Source organism: Lactuca virosa, chromosome 4 (assembly GCF_052849685.1).
Source record: "Lactuca virosa cultivar CGN04683 chromosome 4, Lactuca_virosa_CGN04683_v6, whole genome shotgun sequence".
Taxonomy (NCBI): Eukaryota; Viridiplantae; Streptophyta; class Magnoliopsida; order Asterales; family Asteraceae; genus Lactuca; species Lactuca virosa.
The window spans coordinates 409,711,905-409,728,468 of record NC_136429.1 but is presented as its reverse complement, the minus strand read 5'-3'; positions in this window follow the sequence as shown (position 1 = coordinate 409,728,468).

Here is a 16,564-nt window from a genome sequence, read left to right as displayed (position 1 = left end):
AAGAGGAAATAATTTAAAAATGGAACAGGAAAGATAACGTGATGAATGTTTAAAATGTTACGTTTTTTATTTGTGATTCTTTCTTTATTTGCAAGATTGGTGTTAATTGTTTATTAGATAGAATATCGTGTGATATAGCATATGATTTATCAATATGAGTTACGCACAAATATGTGAACTTTAAGGCCCTGTTTGATATTGGGCTGACCGAGTTGGCTCAGACCTTTTTTGCTGACTCGGTCAGCAAAACGTGTTTGATAAGCAAATTTCATCCATCTGACTCGGAAATATGCATCTGACCCGGAAAGGAAATCAAATTCGGCTGACTGGGGAAATGAAGAAAAAATTCCACGCATACCCTTCCCCCTAACGAAGCGCCTCCCTTTCAACTCCTTTCTTCTCTCGCAACACCAGCAAGCGACGTCACCAGCAAGCACCAATCAAGCACCGATCGAAGGTTTCTCATCAGGTAATATTTTCGATTTCTCTTTCCTCGTCTCATAATACTTTCGATTTTAGCCATTGTCAACCAGCAACATCGATTTCTGCAATAGTTGCTGTTTCGATATTTGGTGATTTTGATTTTAGCTTCCTCGTTTCTTCCTCATTTCGATTGTAGGTTGACTATTATTCTTGAAGTTTTGTTCTTTAGAAATTGATATGAATTCGTTTTTGAAATTGATTCATGAGTTCGTTCTTTAGAATCTGCTTTTGAAATTGATTCATGAATTCGTTTTTAAAATTGCATTTTTATTGATCTCTTGGTTAATATGAAATAGTAATATACGTTCATTATTTTCTTCTATCTAGTCTGGTTGTGATTCCTTTCTGAAAGTAGAGATTGATGATCCTGCAATTGAAGCTATACATTTTTTAATAGTAGATGAAGAGAGAACTAGGGAGTGGCTGGCAAGTTTAGATAAATTGTGATATACTACTTATTTATTTAATCAACTAATAGATTATTATATACATATTGCAGAAACCACATGTGAACTTCTTACCAAAAGGTTTCACTTCTTTAGAAAAGGCTGCTGAAACAAAGTTGTCGACAATCTCTAATCCCATTAACAAGGTTTGCCAAGAAATTTGTGATAGCTTTGGGTTAAAAATTAAAATGAATGCTCTATTTGTTATTTATGTTTTGATTACTATCCAGCAGATACAGACATTAGGATTAGAAATTGGAGTAGGTATATTTGTGTGTCTACCATTTGTTCTTCTTCTTTGTAAAGCCAAGGACTTTTTGGACACTGAATCTATTTATAACTTAACAATGATTCATTTTATAATTTTCTCCTTGCCTTTGATTGGTTCTTTGATTGTTGGTAACTTGAAGAAACAAAAATACAAATAAACCAGGTATGTTCCACCTTCAGAGACCAATCTTTAAGGTTGATATGAATTATTGCACAACAAGTGTTCGTCAAAATGCCTCAATGAAATTTCCCATATTTTCTTGTCTTGTTGAAGTTTATTTCATATTAATTTAAAAGCTTTTTATCCATGGAAAAGTTTTATGTACGGCCCATGCTTTTAATTGTTTGTAAAATCATTAATAGAATTTAATTATTTAATTATTTATAGTTTTTAGCTTATTATAGTTTATTAAAACAATAATTTAGATAAATATCATATTTTGAAAGTTTATGAAGAATATTATATAATATCAACTTAAAATTATAATAGGGGTATAACGGTAAATTAATAAAAACAAATATTTAAAATGATTGTATATAGTAGCAGGGTAAAATGGTCATTTTGCATCGGTCAGCATATTCAATCAGATGTACAATCAAACAACATTGTTTCTTACTCAGTCAGAATTTATTACCCAGACATACCTTTCTCAGTCAGCACTTTCTCTGTCAGTAATTATCAAACGGGGCCTAAGTATCAATCACAACAGTGGTTCCTACCATACACTCTAAATATCATATGAGGTGAACTAAACATGAATATAATGTAATTACTTGTTTTATTATTTTGTTTATTCCCTTTTTGACTTAAGCAATAAACATTTCCATCTTCATTTACCCTTTTTCACTTCTCAATGTGTCTTAAAGGCATCCAATAAAGCAACTTTGACATTTACCAAAATTTATGAGAGGGACATGTCCTCATATTCTTCATTTTACCATAATACCCTTCTTGGTATACCACGTCAACTGCATCACCATACTTTGACTCTTGAACAATTTTTTGTTGCTTTTTCACATATTGACAGCAACTTATCACTGCAACTTTTGTAGAGAAGATATTAAGAGAAATATAAATTTGGCTTTGTGGTATACTAGAGTTACGGGTTGTTTCCTCTTGGAATAAAATTTTATGTATATAATATTTGTTTCTTTTTTTTTAAAACTGTATAAATTAACCATTGAATGAAACTAAATAATTACTTTATTCTTACGTGACAAATGAAAATTCATAATATTTATCGATTTATAAATTTAAGAATTTTTTCTTTGCTTTTCCCCTCTGCATACTCATCTTTTGGAGAAGACAATTTTTTTCTCCCTAATTATCCACTATTTTGCCTTTCGTTTAACTCTTATCATCACTAAACGTTTTATCTCTCCACCCTACCTGTAACAATTATATAACTAATAAGCTCTTTAATGCTAAAATAGTATAATAATAATAATAATAATAATAATAATAATAATAATAAGAAGAAGAAAAAGGCACCTATACATCTCTCTCTTTCTTCAGCTGGGTCCCACTCCCTCCTCTTGAACAGGTATTTGAGGATTCTTGATATTTGTCCAATTTTGCAATGCATGCTTCTTTGCAGGCTTTGCTGAAGACCACTTTTTCAGGAACATTTCGTGTTTGATTATTAATATTAGTAGTAGTATCTTCTGTTGGCTTCCCTTGTGAATTAAAACATCTCGGTCTTTTTTAAGCAACATCAGGTTTAGTGATGCCAACAAGCTCTTCTTGCTGTTCAAGAAAGGACCTCCATTATACTATCTTTTCCTCACATGTTCCCATTAAAAGAAAGGTACGCTTTCATAGTAGTTGAATTATTTCAATGTATCTTTATTTTCATAGAATCATCACCAATTATTTGATTTACTTACTGTGTTTTTATCAATAAAAGATAAAGTATGTTGATATTATGATAAAAATAGTAAAGTATGTTGTTATTATGGATAAAAGGTATGTTTCTATATTGATTTATATATATTATGTTCTTATATAAATGTATGTACGTTGACTATATTGGTAAAAATAGGTAAAGTTCATTGCTAATATGTATAAGATGTAAATTTGTTATTATGTAAATTATGTTTCCATTATGGATGCGTTCACTGTATTGTGATGAAAATAGTAAAGTATGTTGCTATTTCCTTCTGTGTTTTATACTAATTATATATGCTTGTTGGAACATATTTTATGTAAACCACCCTATTATGCATTTTTATCCCATAATATTGAAATAATTTGATCTTCGTAGGGGTTAATTGTGAGAAATAGCAACATACTTTACCAAAGTTGTAATTGGGAATTATGGCAAAAGTACATTGCTATTATGAGTGAAAACTTAAAGTATGTTGTATAATCGTGAAAAAATCGAAAATGGTTTCCTATTATAATTATTTGAAAGTATATAACTATAATTGCAAATGTATTAATTTTGGTTTTGGGAAATAGGTGATTGTACTTGAAGCCTACGATAGGGAAGATGGTATTTGTCTTTTAGTCGGTTACGATGATGGAACCACTATTTCTTGAACTATTTGTTTTTTTTTAATGAATTGTTGTAATTGGGCTTTGAAATTTTGTTATATTCAATGGTTTGTACCTGTCTATTATTTTTTAAACATGTTCAAATATTATCCTATGGTATATATTGTAACTATTCTTATCCTTGGAAGTTGGATTTTTTAATCAGACTTTCTATTAGATTTTTCTGAGTTGGTTCTTGTTTCATCACATTCTTTTATATTTAATAGGAAATAATGTGGGTTTTTATTTATTTATTTATTTAATAAAATTGTTATTACCGACAACATGGTGACAGATATAGTGGCAAATCTAGGATTAAAATTTATAGGTGTCCCAACCCAAATATAGTACACAACAAACGAGTCAAAATTTATTTTTTATTGGGTCGAACTTTCAAAATACGATCTAAACCAAAATACTATTAAATTTAATACCAAAGATCCACAGACGAGGTTTCATATTTCTAAAATAATATATAAGTGCATCGTTGCTAATACTATCTAACATATATTTCTCAACATATGACACTAGACAATCATTCATAAATTGATTACTCATCTTATTGTGCAAATCGTTCTTTATTAACTTCATTGTTGAAAATGTTCGTTCAACGGTGGATGTTGCAACCGGAAAAATCAATGCTAATTTTAGTAGAAGATATATAATTGGATATATTGTATGCTTGTTTGTTTCAACCATCATCTTTGCCAAGTTTCCAATTCCTTTCAAGTTATTAAACATTGCATCTCCACGTACATCTTGTTGATAGATGAAAAGTGAACCTCTAGCAATCTCAAGCGATCAAGTTCTGAAGCCAGATCAATTCCGAGATCATGATGTTCAAAAGTCAGAAGTTTGTACATGCATTTAATGCATTTTGTCTTTACTTTGATGTAACAATTCATAGGACTAAAACGAGTGTATCTTTTAGATGTTAGTTTGTCAAACACCGATCACTATCCATTCCTTAGAATGTTTTAATGGTTTGTACTATGTTCCTCCTTCATTATTTAAGGAGTGAATGTTTCAAGAGTTTATATCGAAGTATTAATCCAAGAATAGCAATTATTCTCTTCACATCACTTTTAAATTTCTTTCAAGTCAAAGTTCTTTCTTAACATTCTTCTTGTTATTAAATTACCTTTGCATTGATCATACTCAAGTTTACATCATTTATTACTTGAATACTTTGTTGATTGATTATCTATTTTCGTGTCTTGACTGGTTTACCAGAATTGACTAGACCAATACATTAGAAGCAGACATTGATTTAAAAGTGTTAATTCCAGGTTTTAGTTTTAAAACCTTGTACGCGCATAGATCTTGTTCTCACAATTGATATCAAAGCTTGAGTAGTTGTCCTTTGAATCCATAAAAACATATTATAGTTGATCTGAGATTACCTTGGTATCTCAATCATTTATGTGTTCATAATAAAAGTTCTTCTATATACCACTTCTGCTCTAATACTCTTAACTTCAATGGTTGCTCCTAACCAATCTCAACAAATGTATTCAATGAAAATAGCAAACAACGTGGGCTGCCCTACATGTGCCCCACTACTGGTTGTTGAAGAGTATGACCACTGGAAAGTCAGAATGGAAAGATTCTTACTTGGAAAAGAGAAAGATGAAGAAATTTGGAGGTCTGTGAAAGATGGTCCACATGTTCCAATCAGACAAACGGTAAGAGATGATGTTGCAACTCTCATGGGCCAAGAAGAGCAACGTACAACACCTCTTACTGCAACAGATATCGAAAGCTGAATGCTGACCATATTGCATTTTCTGAGATGGTGTTCGGAGTCCCTCCCTCGCTCTTTAAACATATTAAGTTGTGTAAATCAACAAAAGAGATTTGGGACACTCTTCAAGACTTGTTCGAGGGATCAGATAACATGAAGGATAAGCGTTTGACCTCGGTTGTCAACGATTTTGATACCTTCACCACTACTCCAGGTGAATCCGTAGCCTCGGCTTCCAATAGCTACAGAATCGTCGTCAACAACATGACTACTCATGGGATTGTCTGAACTCTGCTAGAATACAATCTCAAGTACATCAATAGTCTTGGTAAAGGATGGGGAAATGTAAAATCTTGTCTTCAGAGTAATGGATCTCTGAAAAAGATAAAGCTTTACCATTTGTTTGATGAGCTACAAGGACATGAATCAAATGTTGCACAAACATTGAGAGCACTCTCAGGAGGCCCTCTTGCTCTTGTTAGCTCTTTCGATCCACAAGTCTCAAATCCATCCGTTTCGAATCCTTTCAAAGTTTTTATGTAACACCTGTCCATGTATTAATTAATTTATCTAGTTTTTTAAGGTTTTGTACATGGACTCGGCGAGTTGGGAAGCTCCAACTCGTCGAGTAGAGGTTATTATGTGGACGCGGGACTTCGGACCTACTCGAAGAGTCGGAGGGCCCGACTCGACGAGTAGGCACTATAAAGAGAAACCCTAATTTTCAGGGTTTGTACCCTATTTAAGGAACTTATGGCTCATTTGTAGCCTCTCCTATCGTTCCTACAACCAGAGAAACCCTAGTTTGAGCCTTGCACCTTCTTGAGTGAGAGTGAGAGCTTTTGAGAGTGATTTTGGTGTGGGTGTGAAGGATTTTGGGGCTTAAAGAAGAAGAAGTAAGGAGAGGAGTAGTAGATCCGACATCTACTCTGTATTGGCAACCATCTTGAGGTATAAAGTCACTATCTTGATCTTAAGTTGCTTAGATCCCTTTTCCTTGAAGTAAATGGTCACTTTTGGTGTCAAAAAGGATGTCATACTCGGATTTGGACTTGTCACAAGGAGATGGTTCCAGATCTGGACATCTCTAGGTCTTAAAAGACATAAATTTGCTCACTTTATTGAGCTTAGTCCCTTTCCATGCACTAAAACCTTGTAGGAAGCTTGGTTTTGATGTTATAGCCTCGAGAGGCTTTGCATGCACGTAAAGTTTGCAACTTTACGTGGTATCTGCACTAGGAGAGGTTGGATCTGAAGTTTGGGACCCTAGATCCCACTGAAAGGACTGAACACAAAAGAATGAAGGAACTCATCGAGTCCATGAGTCGACTCGATGAGTCGGGTAGGGTTTACCCGTTTTCAAGAGTTGGGGTGATTTCGGTGAAAGATTAGAGTTTTCGGTCTGCATGAGTTTTCGGTCTTCTGGACACTGAGGAACTATACGAGTTATATAGGTGACTCGGCGAGTTGAAGAGTTACTTGGGTAACTCGACGAGTTGCTGGATGCACTCAACGAGTTGAGGTCAACATGGGTTGTTGACCTTGACCGTTGACCTTGACTTTGACCAGGGTTGACCTTGAGGGTATATATGGTATTTCGGGTTTGTGACAAGTTAATCACATCATGATTATAGGCGGTTGAGTTGGAGCAGTGCGCGGGATTTATCTGGTCTTAGCTTATCAGTTCAACATTCGAGAGGTGAGTCTTCTCACCATACTAATGGGTCTAAGGCACCAAGGCCGGCCCATTTAATGTTATATGGATTGATAGTTGGTTATGTGATATGTCGCTAGGAAATTTGTAAGAAAGACCCTGGGAGGTTCCCGTGGCAGTATATTAAGACCATGAGGAGGTTCCCATGGCATCTAGTATAAGTCCTTGGAGGGTTTCCATGGATTCTTAGTATGTTTACTTGTTTAGCTCGTATGATATTTTCATGACTCGTGTAGACCGTGTGGGGGTTCCCGCGGAAATTAGCCAAGACCACGTGGGGGTTCCAGTGGCGGCTAGTAAAGACCACTTGGGGGTTTCCCGTGGCACTTGGTGTAAGACCTTGGAAGGTTTCTACGACATCCCTATATGTCTATATGCTTGGCTTATATGGTATATGTAGCTTTATAGCTAATATGATATGTGTTATGTGGATTATGTGTGGGGTATGCTCTGGGGGACTCACTAAGCATTAACTTACAATTTGTGGATTTGTTTCATGTACATCTGAGCCTAAGGGCAAGGGCAAGGCTTGATGGCGCGGCGTGCACTCTCTCTATGGCATTTTGTGGGACACTCTGATGATTTTAAATAAAAATTGTACTTGATATGAATTTTGAAAACAATTGTATTTGGGATTTCATGGTTTGTGGAAAGTAAATTGGTTAATCAAAAATGAAAATTTTATTTGAGAATTTGGGTCGTTGCATTTTATCCCACCCATTCCATCTGTTCAACCCACTCAACCAGCTCTACCAGTTCCTAGAAATTCCAACTATCAGTTTGATGGAGACCTCGATCCTAAAGCCATGGACTCTGAACTTCGTTTCCAACAAGAGTTTACACTATTATCCATGAAATACAAACGTCCATGGAATCACAATCAAAAACCCTATCAAAATTGTTTCCAAGCACCTCACCAAAATAATCCTCAACCATTTCCTAAACCCTCAGAGAACCCACCTGCTTACAAAACCAACATCTCATCATCAAGTCATTCCTTGGAATCCCATGGAAGTCCGAAATCAGACAAAGCGAAGTTAGTTTGTCACAAGTGTGGTTGTGGTAATCATTTTGCCAACGATTGTTTGGCTGAAACCACTAAGAAACCAAAGGTCAAGGATTCTGCATACTATGATTGCAAATATCAAGAGATGGCTGCAAGTGAGAAAGCCTTTGTTACTACTGTGTCAAGAGATGTTGAAGGGTACTGGTCTTCTGGAGATGAGGACGGTGTGAGTACTGGAAGAAATATGTGTCTTATGGCTAGACAAACAATTGAATGTGATGAAGGCTATTGGTCATCAAGTTCAGAAGGAGATGATGAGCCAAACTTTTGCTACATGGCGACCAATGATCCACCAGGAAAAAGCATCATTCAATAGGTAAGATCTATGATTACTGAAAATAATTTTGATTATCTCTTTGTAAACCATATCTAACCCAGATCCAATCAGATATGACCATCATCCATAAAGCCTATAAGTCTGCCATCGAAGTGAGTGAGAAGCTGGGAAGTGAATTGACTCGTCTTAGATTACGATTCGAAGATAAGAAGCTTAAGATAGAATCACTAGAACAAGAGCTTGTAATGTCTCAAGATGAATGTATCATTTTAAAAGACAAATGTGAAATTACTTATTCTGAAAGGAATGTTTTAATTTTTGATAACAAACATCTTAATGCCAAAATTGATGCTTTACATCATTCCATAGATATTTTTGAAGCAAATGAACGGATGACTCATAATTTTCATCACCCATGGTCCAAAGCACCAGGTCTCGGAAGCGAGTTTTCGAAACTTATTGCTCGTCCCTTGAAGGAGTTACAAAATCTAATATGGGAGACGTTCCAAACCAAAAACATTCGGATACCCCTGTCTCACCATTGTGACCCCTTCCTAAGACCTCAGACAAGTTTCAATCTCTGATTCCTAAGTTTCAACCCATAGTTGTCAAATGTCCTGATTCCACGCCTCTTCCGCCTCTGATACACCTGGACCTGAATTAGACCACAAAATCATTCCCTAGCATCACCCATACTGGAGTTCAAATTCCAAACTTCGATCCTCCTAACAATTGTGTTGTTGAGGAATTAATTCTAGAGACAACTGGACCCGACTCTAATAGATCAGATTTCGTTTGGGCATCTTTAGATAGTGACGTTGATGAAGAAATCTTAGGTGATGATTCATCTGACTCGTGTGTTTCTAATTCTTAAGTGATTTCAAAAACAACCCTAGTACATAGCAAGCCTAAGTCTGAAAATCCATCAGCTGTACAAACTTCCAAGTCATCATCCGACTCTTGGAAGAAACCTTGGTTAAAAAATAAAGATGTTGTCGACCCTAAAATCAAAGCCAAAAATGCCCTCAAAAAGGAAATTAGGTGAAGACATGATTCCAGGTTCATTGAGAGCTCCAAAAATAAAGTATCTCGGACTGGTAGCCCATCTACTAGGATTCACAAAACATTTTCTCCTGTTAAGATTCTTAAACGACCATCTAATCCTCCTAGTTCGGTAGCTCAAAACAAGGTTGTCAGTCCCATTCCGAAAAAGACTATTGTTGATACTCATCCCACCAAAACTAACTCTCCTCGGACAGTTTCTTTTGTGTTTATTGCTAAATTTGATGGTACGATTTCCAAACCGCAACAACTTTCAAAACCAAATGTGCCATAAAAAATAGCAAACAAAGAACAAGTGGTTAAGAACACTGTTACTCAAAAAATTTCAAACGATTCAAAACAAAGTTTTGAGTGGAATGTAAAAAGTATTGAAAAAGAAAATGCAACTTCAGGTGACACTGTGATTCCTTCAACTCCAAAAACTCTAGGTCCGAGAAAAGTTGTTCCCAAACAATCTTTTGTTGAATACGATTTCTGGATAAATGAAAATACCATGGCCTTTTGCTTTTTTCCGAAAGTATCTCGGAACAAACCCTCCGAGATGCCAGTTGCTTAAAAGTCACAACTCAAGTCTAAAGCATGTACCAAAGTCTTAAAACCTAACTCAGAGCCTAAAAACTCCAAAGCTCACTGATTTTGCAGGCACTCTGTGCTTCGGAACAAGATACAATATGGTATATTGATAGTGCTTGTTCCATGCACGTGATGAGGCAGAAAGACTTTCTGTGTGATCTCAAACTCTCTCCAAATGCTAGCTAAGTGATGTATGACGACAACTCCACTTCTCAGATCTGAGGTATGGCAACAACTCTCACTAATCTGATTAGTGTGGCTCAACTCACTGACTCCAACCGAAGAGTTGGGTTCTGCAAAAAGCATAGCTACGTCATGACAAAAGATCAGAAAGAATGTCTAATCAAATCGAATCTCAACAAGAACATGTATCACTTAGACATCAACATGATCATTGGCAAGCCTCAGCTCTGTCTTCTCTCAAAGGTCATTCCTGACATCAGTTGGTTATGGCATTGAAGGCTTGATCATCTAAACTTCCGATATATGAATGGTCTTGTTTCCGGTGAAATGGTCAGAGGTCCGCCACTCCTCAAGTTCGAAAATGATCATTTATGTGTTGCATGTAGGGTTAGACTCGACTAAGTCTAATATTTCCATGGATATATACTTCGTAGTGCAAGCCCTAAGTTTTCTAGTTTGAACACAAGTATGTTTGTTCAGTAAAGTTTTCACATACCGATAATCACTATCTTTTGACCTTGAAATTTACATTGACCAAGAGTAATTCACTTTATTACCCTTACCTACCCCACTTGCATTTACATCAGGTACATTACCTTTACACACAACCCTAAGCCTCATTTTGTCGTTTTTCTTGAAAGCAAGATTCCCTCTAGTTTCAATGGCAAGTTTGTTGACTTTGTCCTTAATTTCCTTTTTACTTTCATACTTTTGACCCACTTGAAACGTAACTGCATGAACTTCACCAAGAGAGGACTTCTTCTTCTTTATCAACTGTTTTAATATTGATTTCCTCCTCTCATCATCAATATCTTCACCTAAGGAGTCCCACTAATCATTATCAATGACTTTAACATCTTAAATATTTTCAATATCAACATTTTAATTAATACCCTCATCACCCTTTCCTTTGTCAACATACTCAACATCTAGATCAACATTCACATAGAAATCACTCATGTCCACCTAAACATCACTTACATAATTTTCTTCATCCTCAAGAAAGTCATTATCTTCCTCACTCCCTTCACTACCCCCTTCACCAATTCCTTCACCAACTCCCTCACTTTCAAATTGATCTTCACCAAGTCCTGCACTAACTCCCATACTCTGATCATTAGGTTCATTAAAAGTATATTGCTCAAAGAAAGGATCAAAGTCTTCAAATTTAAATGACTAGTCATAAAAGGTATCATACACTTCTGTATTTACTTCTTGATCACCAAGAGTTGAACCTTGATCATGAACTTTTGTATCTTGATCATGAACAATGGTATCTTGATCACCAATAGTTTCACCTTGATTACCAATTTCAACATGTGCATCTTGATCACCAACAGTTGCAGTGTGTTCCAAGTTGAAACACAATTTCTTACTACTTGATTGACTCCCTTCAACTAACTACAATCTCCTATTCTTATTGTATTATGGTGTCTCATACCTTACCAAACCTAATTCAGTATTTCAGACCTCTTCTTGGTTTTGGTTTACTGGATGCAAATCAACCGGTGTTGAATTTGATTTTGGTAAGGGCACATCATCTGCTATTTCCTCAATTATTACCCTAGGTTTAACTCTTGGAGACATAAAGTATGTAAGTAACTTAGTTTCATTATGTTCAGTATATATACCTTGATGATCTTATTATGTTCAATGTACTGTGCAAGACTAAGTACATCAACATCATTCCTTAGAGCTCTAAGACTAAACTCCAAATCTCCATTTGGCAGTTGATAGTGGTAGTAAATGACTGGTGGTACCTCATAACCAAGCTTTAGCATCACCTCGTCCAACTCATGCACAAAGAACTCATCCATGTCTACCAGGTCTACATGGTCTAATTTTCCTTCAATATAGCTTATCCCTGGGAATTTTGTGAACCTCCATCCATGATGGAGCTCAATAGTGAACATAGTGGGATATCCTTCTGTAAAAAATCATGAACCAAGCCAAAAAAACATTACTTTATACTGATTGTAAAAGCTTTTTATTGTTTCAAACAAATATATAAGAAACAGAGTACGCTACCGTAAATCCGGATTGCATCAAAACCCTGATTCCCCACATTTGGAGCATACTATTGGATTTGAACTTACGATTGAATTTGATGATCAGATGTAGAAGTTTAAAGAGAGATTAGGGTTTTTTGATCAAGAAAGTGCGTTTAGTTGGTAGAGAGTGAAGGTTCATTAACTATAACTGTGTATATACTTCAATATGGCGGTAATCGATGACATAGAGGTGGAAAGACGAAAATAACGACACTTATGGATGGAAGTTAGTGTGAGGGACCAAAAAAAATAGAAAGATCCAATTTTGGACCAAACGTGCACCAACATTTCGTTTTGGACCAAAAGCACATAAATTTGCCAACCATAAGGACCAGTTTTGCAATTTTATCTCTTTCAAATGGTACTCAACCTTTTGCAATTACCATCCGTATCATAGCAATAACAACAACCTTTCAAGATAGACCATATTAACACATCAACAACAAATTTATACCTTTTAAAATATAAAACTTAATTGATTACAATATATATATATATATATATATATATATATATATATATATATATATATATATATATATATATATATATATATATATATATATATATATATGTTAGTAGTGGGTCCCCATTTGGCTTTGCAAGCCTTTCACAATCGTAAGACCATCCACAGTCGTGGATGAATTTTGTCTATCAATTACTTCTTGCAAATGATATGGACCACTATGTTATTGAAAGTCATTATTCCACTTTAAATATATTGAAATTCCATTTGCAATATATATATATATATATATATATATATATATATATATATATCAATTACTTCTTGCAAATGATATGGACCGCTATGTTATTGAAATTCATTATTCCACTTTAAATATATTGAAAGTCCATTTGATATATATATATATATATATATATATATATATATATATATATATATATATATATATATATATATATAAGAGTTCATTTGAGACAAACATAATTTTGTGAGACCGTGAGACTAAATTTTTTTAATAGAATATTCTAATATTCTATTGTTCGTAAGAATAAAATATGCAATATATTCTAACATTATATGTTTTAGAATATTTCAATGTAAAATATGTTAAAATTATTGGCTTAGAATATTAGAATATTACACATATTTAATTTTTTAAAACAATAGAATATTAAAATATTTCACTAGAAAAAAGTGGTCCTATAGTCTCACAAAATTAGGCCGTCTCACATTAACCTAACAATATATATATATATATATATATATATATATATATATATATATATATATATATATAAAGAGGAATGATCATTTGAGAACTCAAAGTTTCCGAAAACCCGAGAACTAAAGGTGGAACGTTTGATCAAAAAAAGGAAGGGTCGAGATGCAAGGTGGCGTTTTTGTAAATAAGTAGACAAAAAAAGAAGGAGGGTTATCTTAATTAATTCAGTCAGGGATATTATAGGAATAAATGTATAATTAAATGATTTCTTAAATCTAATATCTGATAAAATAAATTTTCATCTCTCTCTCTCTCCTCCCCGTTTTCCTCTCTCGCTCAAACATACGATCCATCCTCCGACGACTCACCTCCGTCGAATAGCCTCCAACCTCCTCCATCATTCGGCGTTGATCGCCTCCCTCCTCCCTTCACCGGCCACCTCTACCTCTGTCGACCGCCACACTCCTTGATCTCACGTTCTTCATAGAAAAAACTCCAATAAAGATGCTTTGATTTTGAATCAGTTTTTCCGCCATTATTGCACATTCGTTATCCCTTGTTTCTCTATCATCATCGGACTACTCCACTACGATCGAGATCTCTCTTCTTCCTCTGTCGTTGTGCCTTCACCACCAGATATGTTTCTCCTACACATCGATCTGATTTGGTAAACGCCTTCATATCTATATAGATTTCTGATTTTTTGATTCAATCATGTTGGATTCGATCTGACCTACTGCCTTTACTTTCTGCGTATTGTAAGTACACTAGATGAAACCAACACCTGTGTAAAAGGAGAAATAGAAGTATTAGGGAATTTTTTGATGATCGGTAGAATACCAGATTGTTCTTCCTCTTAAGAACTCTATTCTTTGCAACTACTGATTAGATAACAGAAGAAGAAAAGGATAAGTGTTCTTCATTTATTCTCATATTTGTAACTACCATTGCTTGTTTCCTATTTTCTTTCTCTAATCTTGAATATTGTATTAGTTTACTTCACCTTGATGGATTTTCAACCGTTCAGAGTTGAAAAATATATTTTGTTTGTTTTTAGCACACAACGTGTTTGTTGAAATGCTTTAAAGAATGTTTTCACCCTTTACCTTTGTTAATTGTGCTTCTGTATTGGTAATTTCATCCCATTGACTTGGTTCTTGTGACCTACCACCTGAGGATATTTCCAAACCAAATGATTGGCAAGATTTTGCTGACCAGCTAATCACTAAAGATGATGTTACAATGCCAAATTAGGGAAATATTTGTTAACTATTAGAAGTTAACTTGGAAATCCACATTTACTTTCTCTGTTAAGTCGTGCTTTATGTCATAAGTAAAGAAGAAGTGGTTTGTAAGATAGTTTAGGAAGATTAAATATATAGCTTAATGTTGATTTTGGAATCTGATTCTTTTGGCACAAAAACTAAATGTAAAAGAAACATTGACTGCTTTTGTATAACTTTAGCTCAGTGTTTGATTTGTTCATTTGTTCTTAACATGAACCATGGTTATAAATGAGAGTATTTGGATGGATTATAAGGTGTGTATTCTGATATAGCTAGAGATTTTGATTGTGCATTTGATTTTGTGTTACCAGGTAGCTTTTGGGATTCATACGTTTCACTATTTTGTTCTGAGTACGGATTGTGCACATAACCTGTTTGATGATTTGCCACTGAATCAAAATCTCGGCTAGTTCATTCATCTGGGAAAGTCAGAGAAGAAATTTTGTTTATATTTAGTTCTGGGTATGTTCTGTTGCTGTTATTCTTTTTGAATTTGAATTTTCTCATTGTGATTGTAAGATACAATTGAGTGATACTAAATTCTTTCTGTATGTATTAGTTTTCCCCCAACTGAACTCTTTCCAAGATGATTTCTAATCATCCACCAACAAATCCTCCTTCTCAAGGTAGACTGCAACTTCCCATTCTCTGTCATCTTCCCCATTGTCACAACTGGTAATTTTAGCCAGGAAAATTCTGTAATCATGTAACTTCATCTATGATAATACTTGTAACCCTAACTTGATATCATATACTATGTTCATTCAATGATACCAAGTAAAGATCAAAACTCCATACAAAACACTGCAAATAGTCAAATAGGAGTTGAAAACCCTAGAGACCCTGGTTCAAGTTCATTATGGACTAGGATTTCCTTATTGGGCCTAATGGACCAATAAGCATTCAATTCAACTACATTGGGTTTGGAAACCTTATTTGGATTCTAAATGGACCCAATTCATAATTCTATAACATTTTGGACCATTTGGGCCTAGAATGATTCATTCTAACCCTAATGGGCCTTATTGGGCCATAACAACTCCAATCACCCTAGAGAGCCATAAAACTACCTAATGGACTTTTATTGGGCCGTGAGCACACCTTAAGGGCCCAATGGGCCAAAACATATTTATTGGGCTTCACAAAATCGAGCAAAACCAAGAGTGGGCCAAACTAATTCAATTTCATCCATCTTAAGCCCAATTCTCGGCCCAACGAGGAGAAGAAAAGAAAAATAAAGAGAAATTAGAGGAATTATGAGAGCTTGCCACCTCTTTATTGCATGGTGGATCTCCATGCACATCACCTCATTCCCTCTCTCCTCTCTTATTCTTCTTCTCGGCCGAACCTCACTCTCACCACCTCATTCTCTTTCAAAATTCTTTCAAGAACACTCTCTCTAGAAAACCTCATCTCTTCTCCAAATTTTCGAAGATCTAGGGTTGTTCAAGGAGATTTCCACCAAAAATAATCTTTCTTTGGTAAGTTCCTACATATCCAAGTCATATAACTTCATTCTTATGTTAATAACACCTCTCCTAAACATTTTTGGTGATTATACTCTTAGAAAACCCCCATAAGCTCGAGATCTACTTCAAGGTGTTGCTAGGACCAAAAATCTCTTCATTTCTTCTTCAAAACCGAAACATCAAAGCAAAGGTGAGTTCATACCCCCTTGTTTTC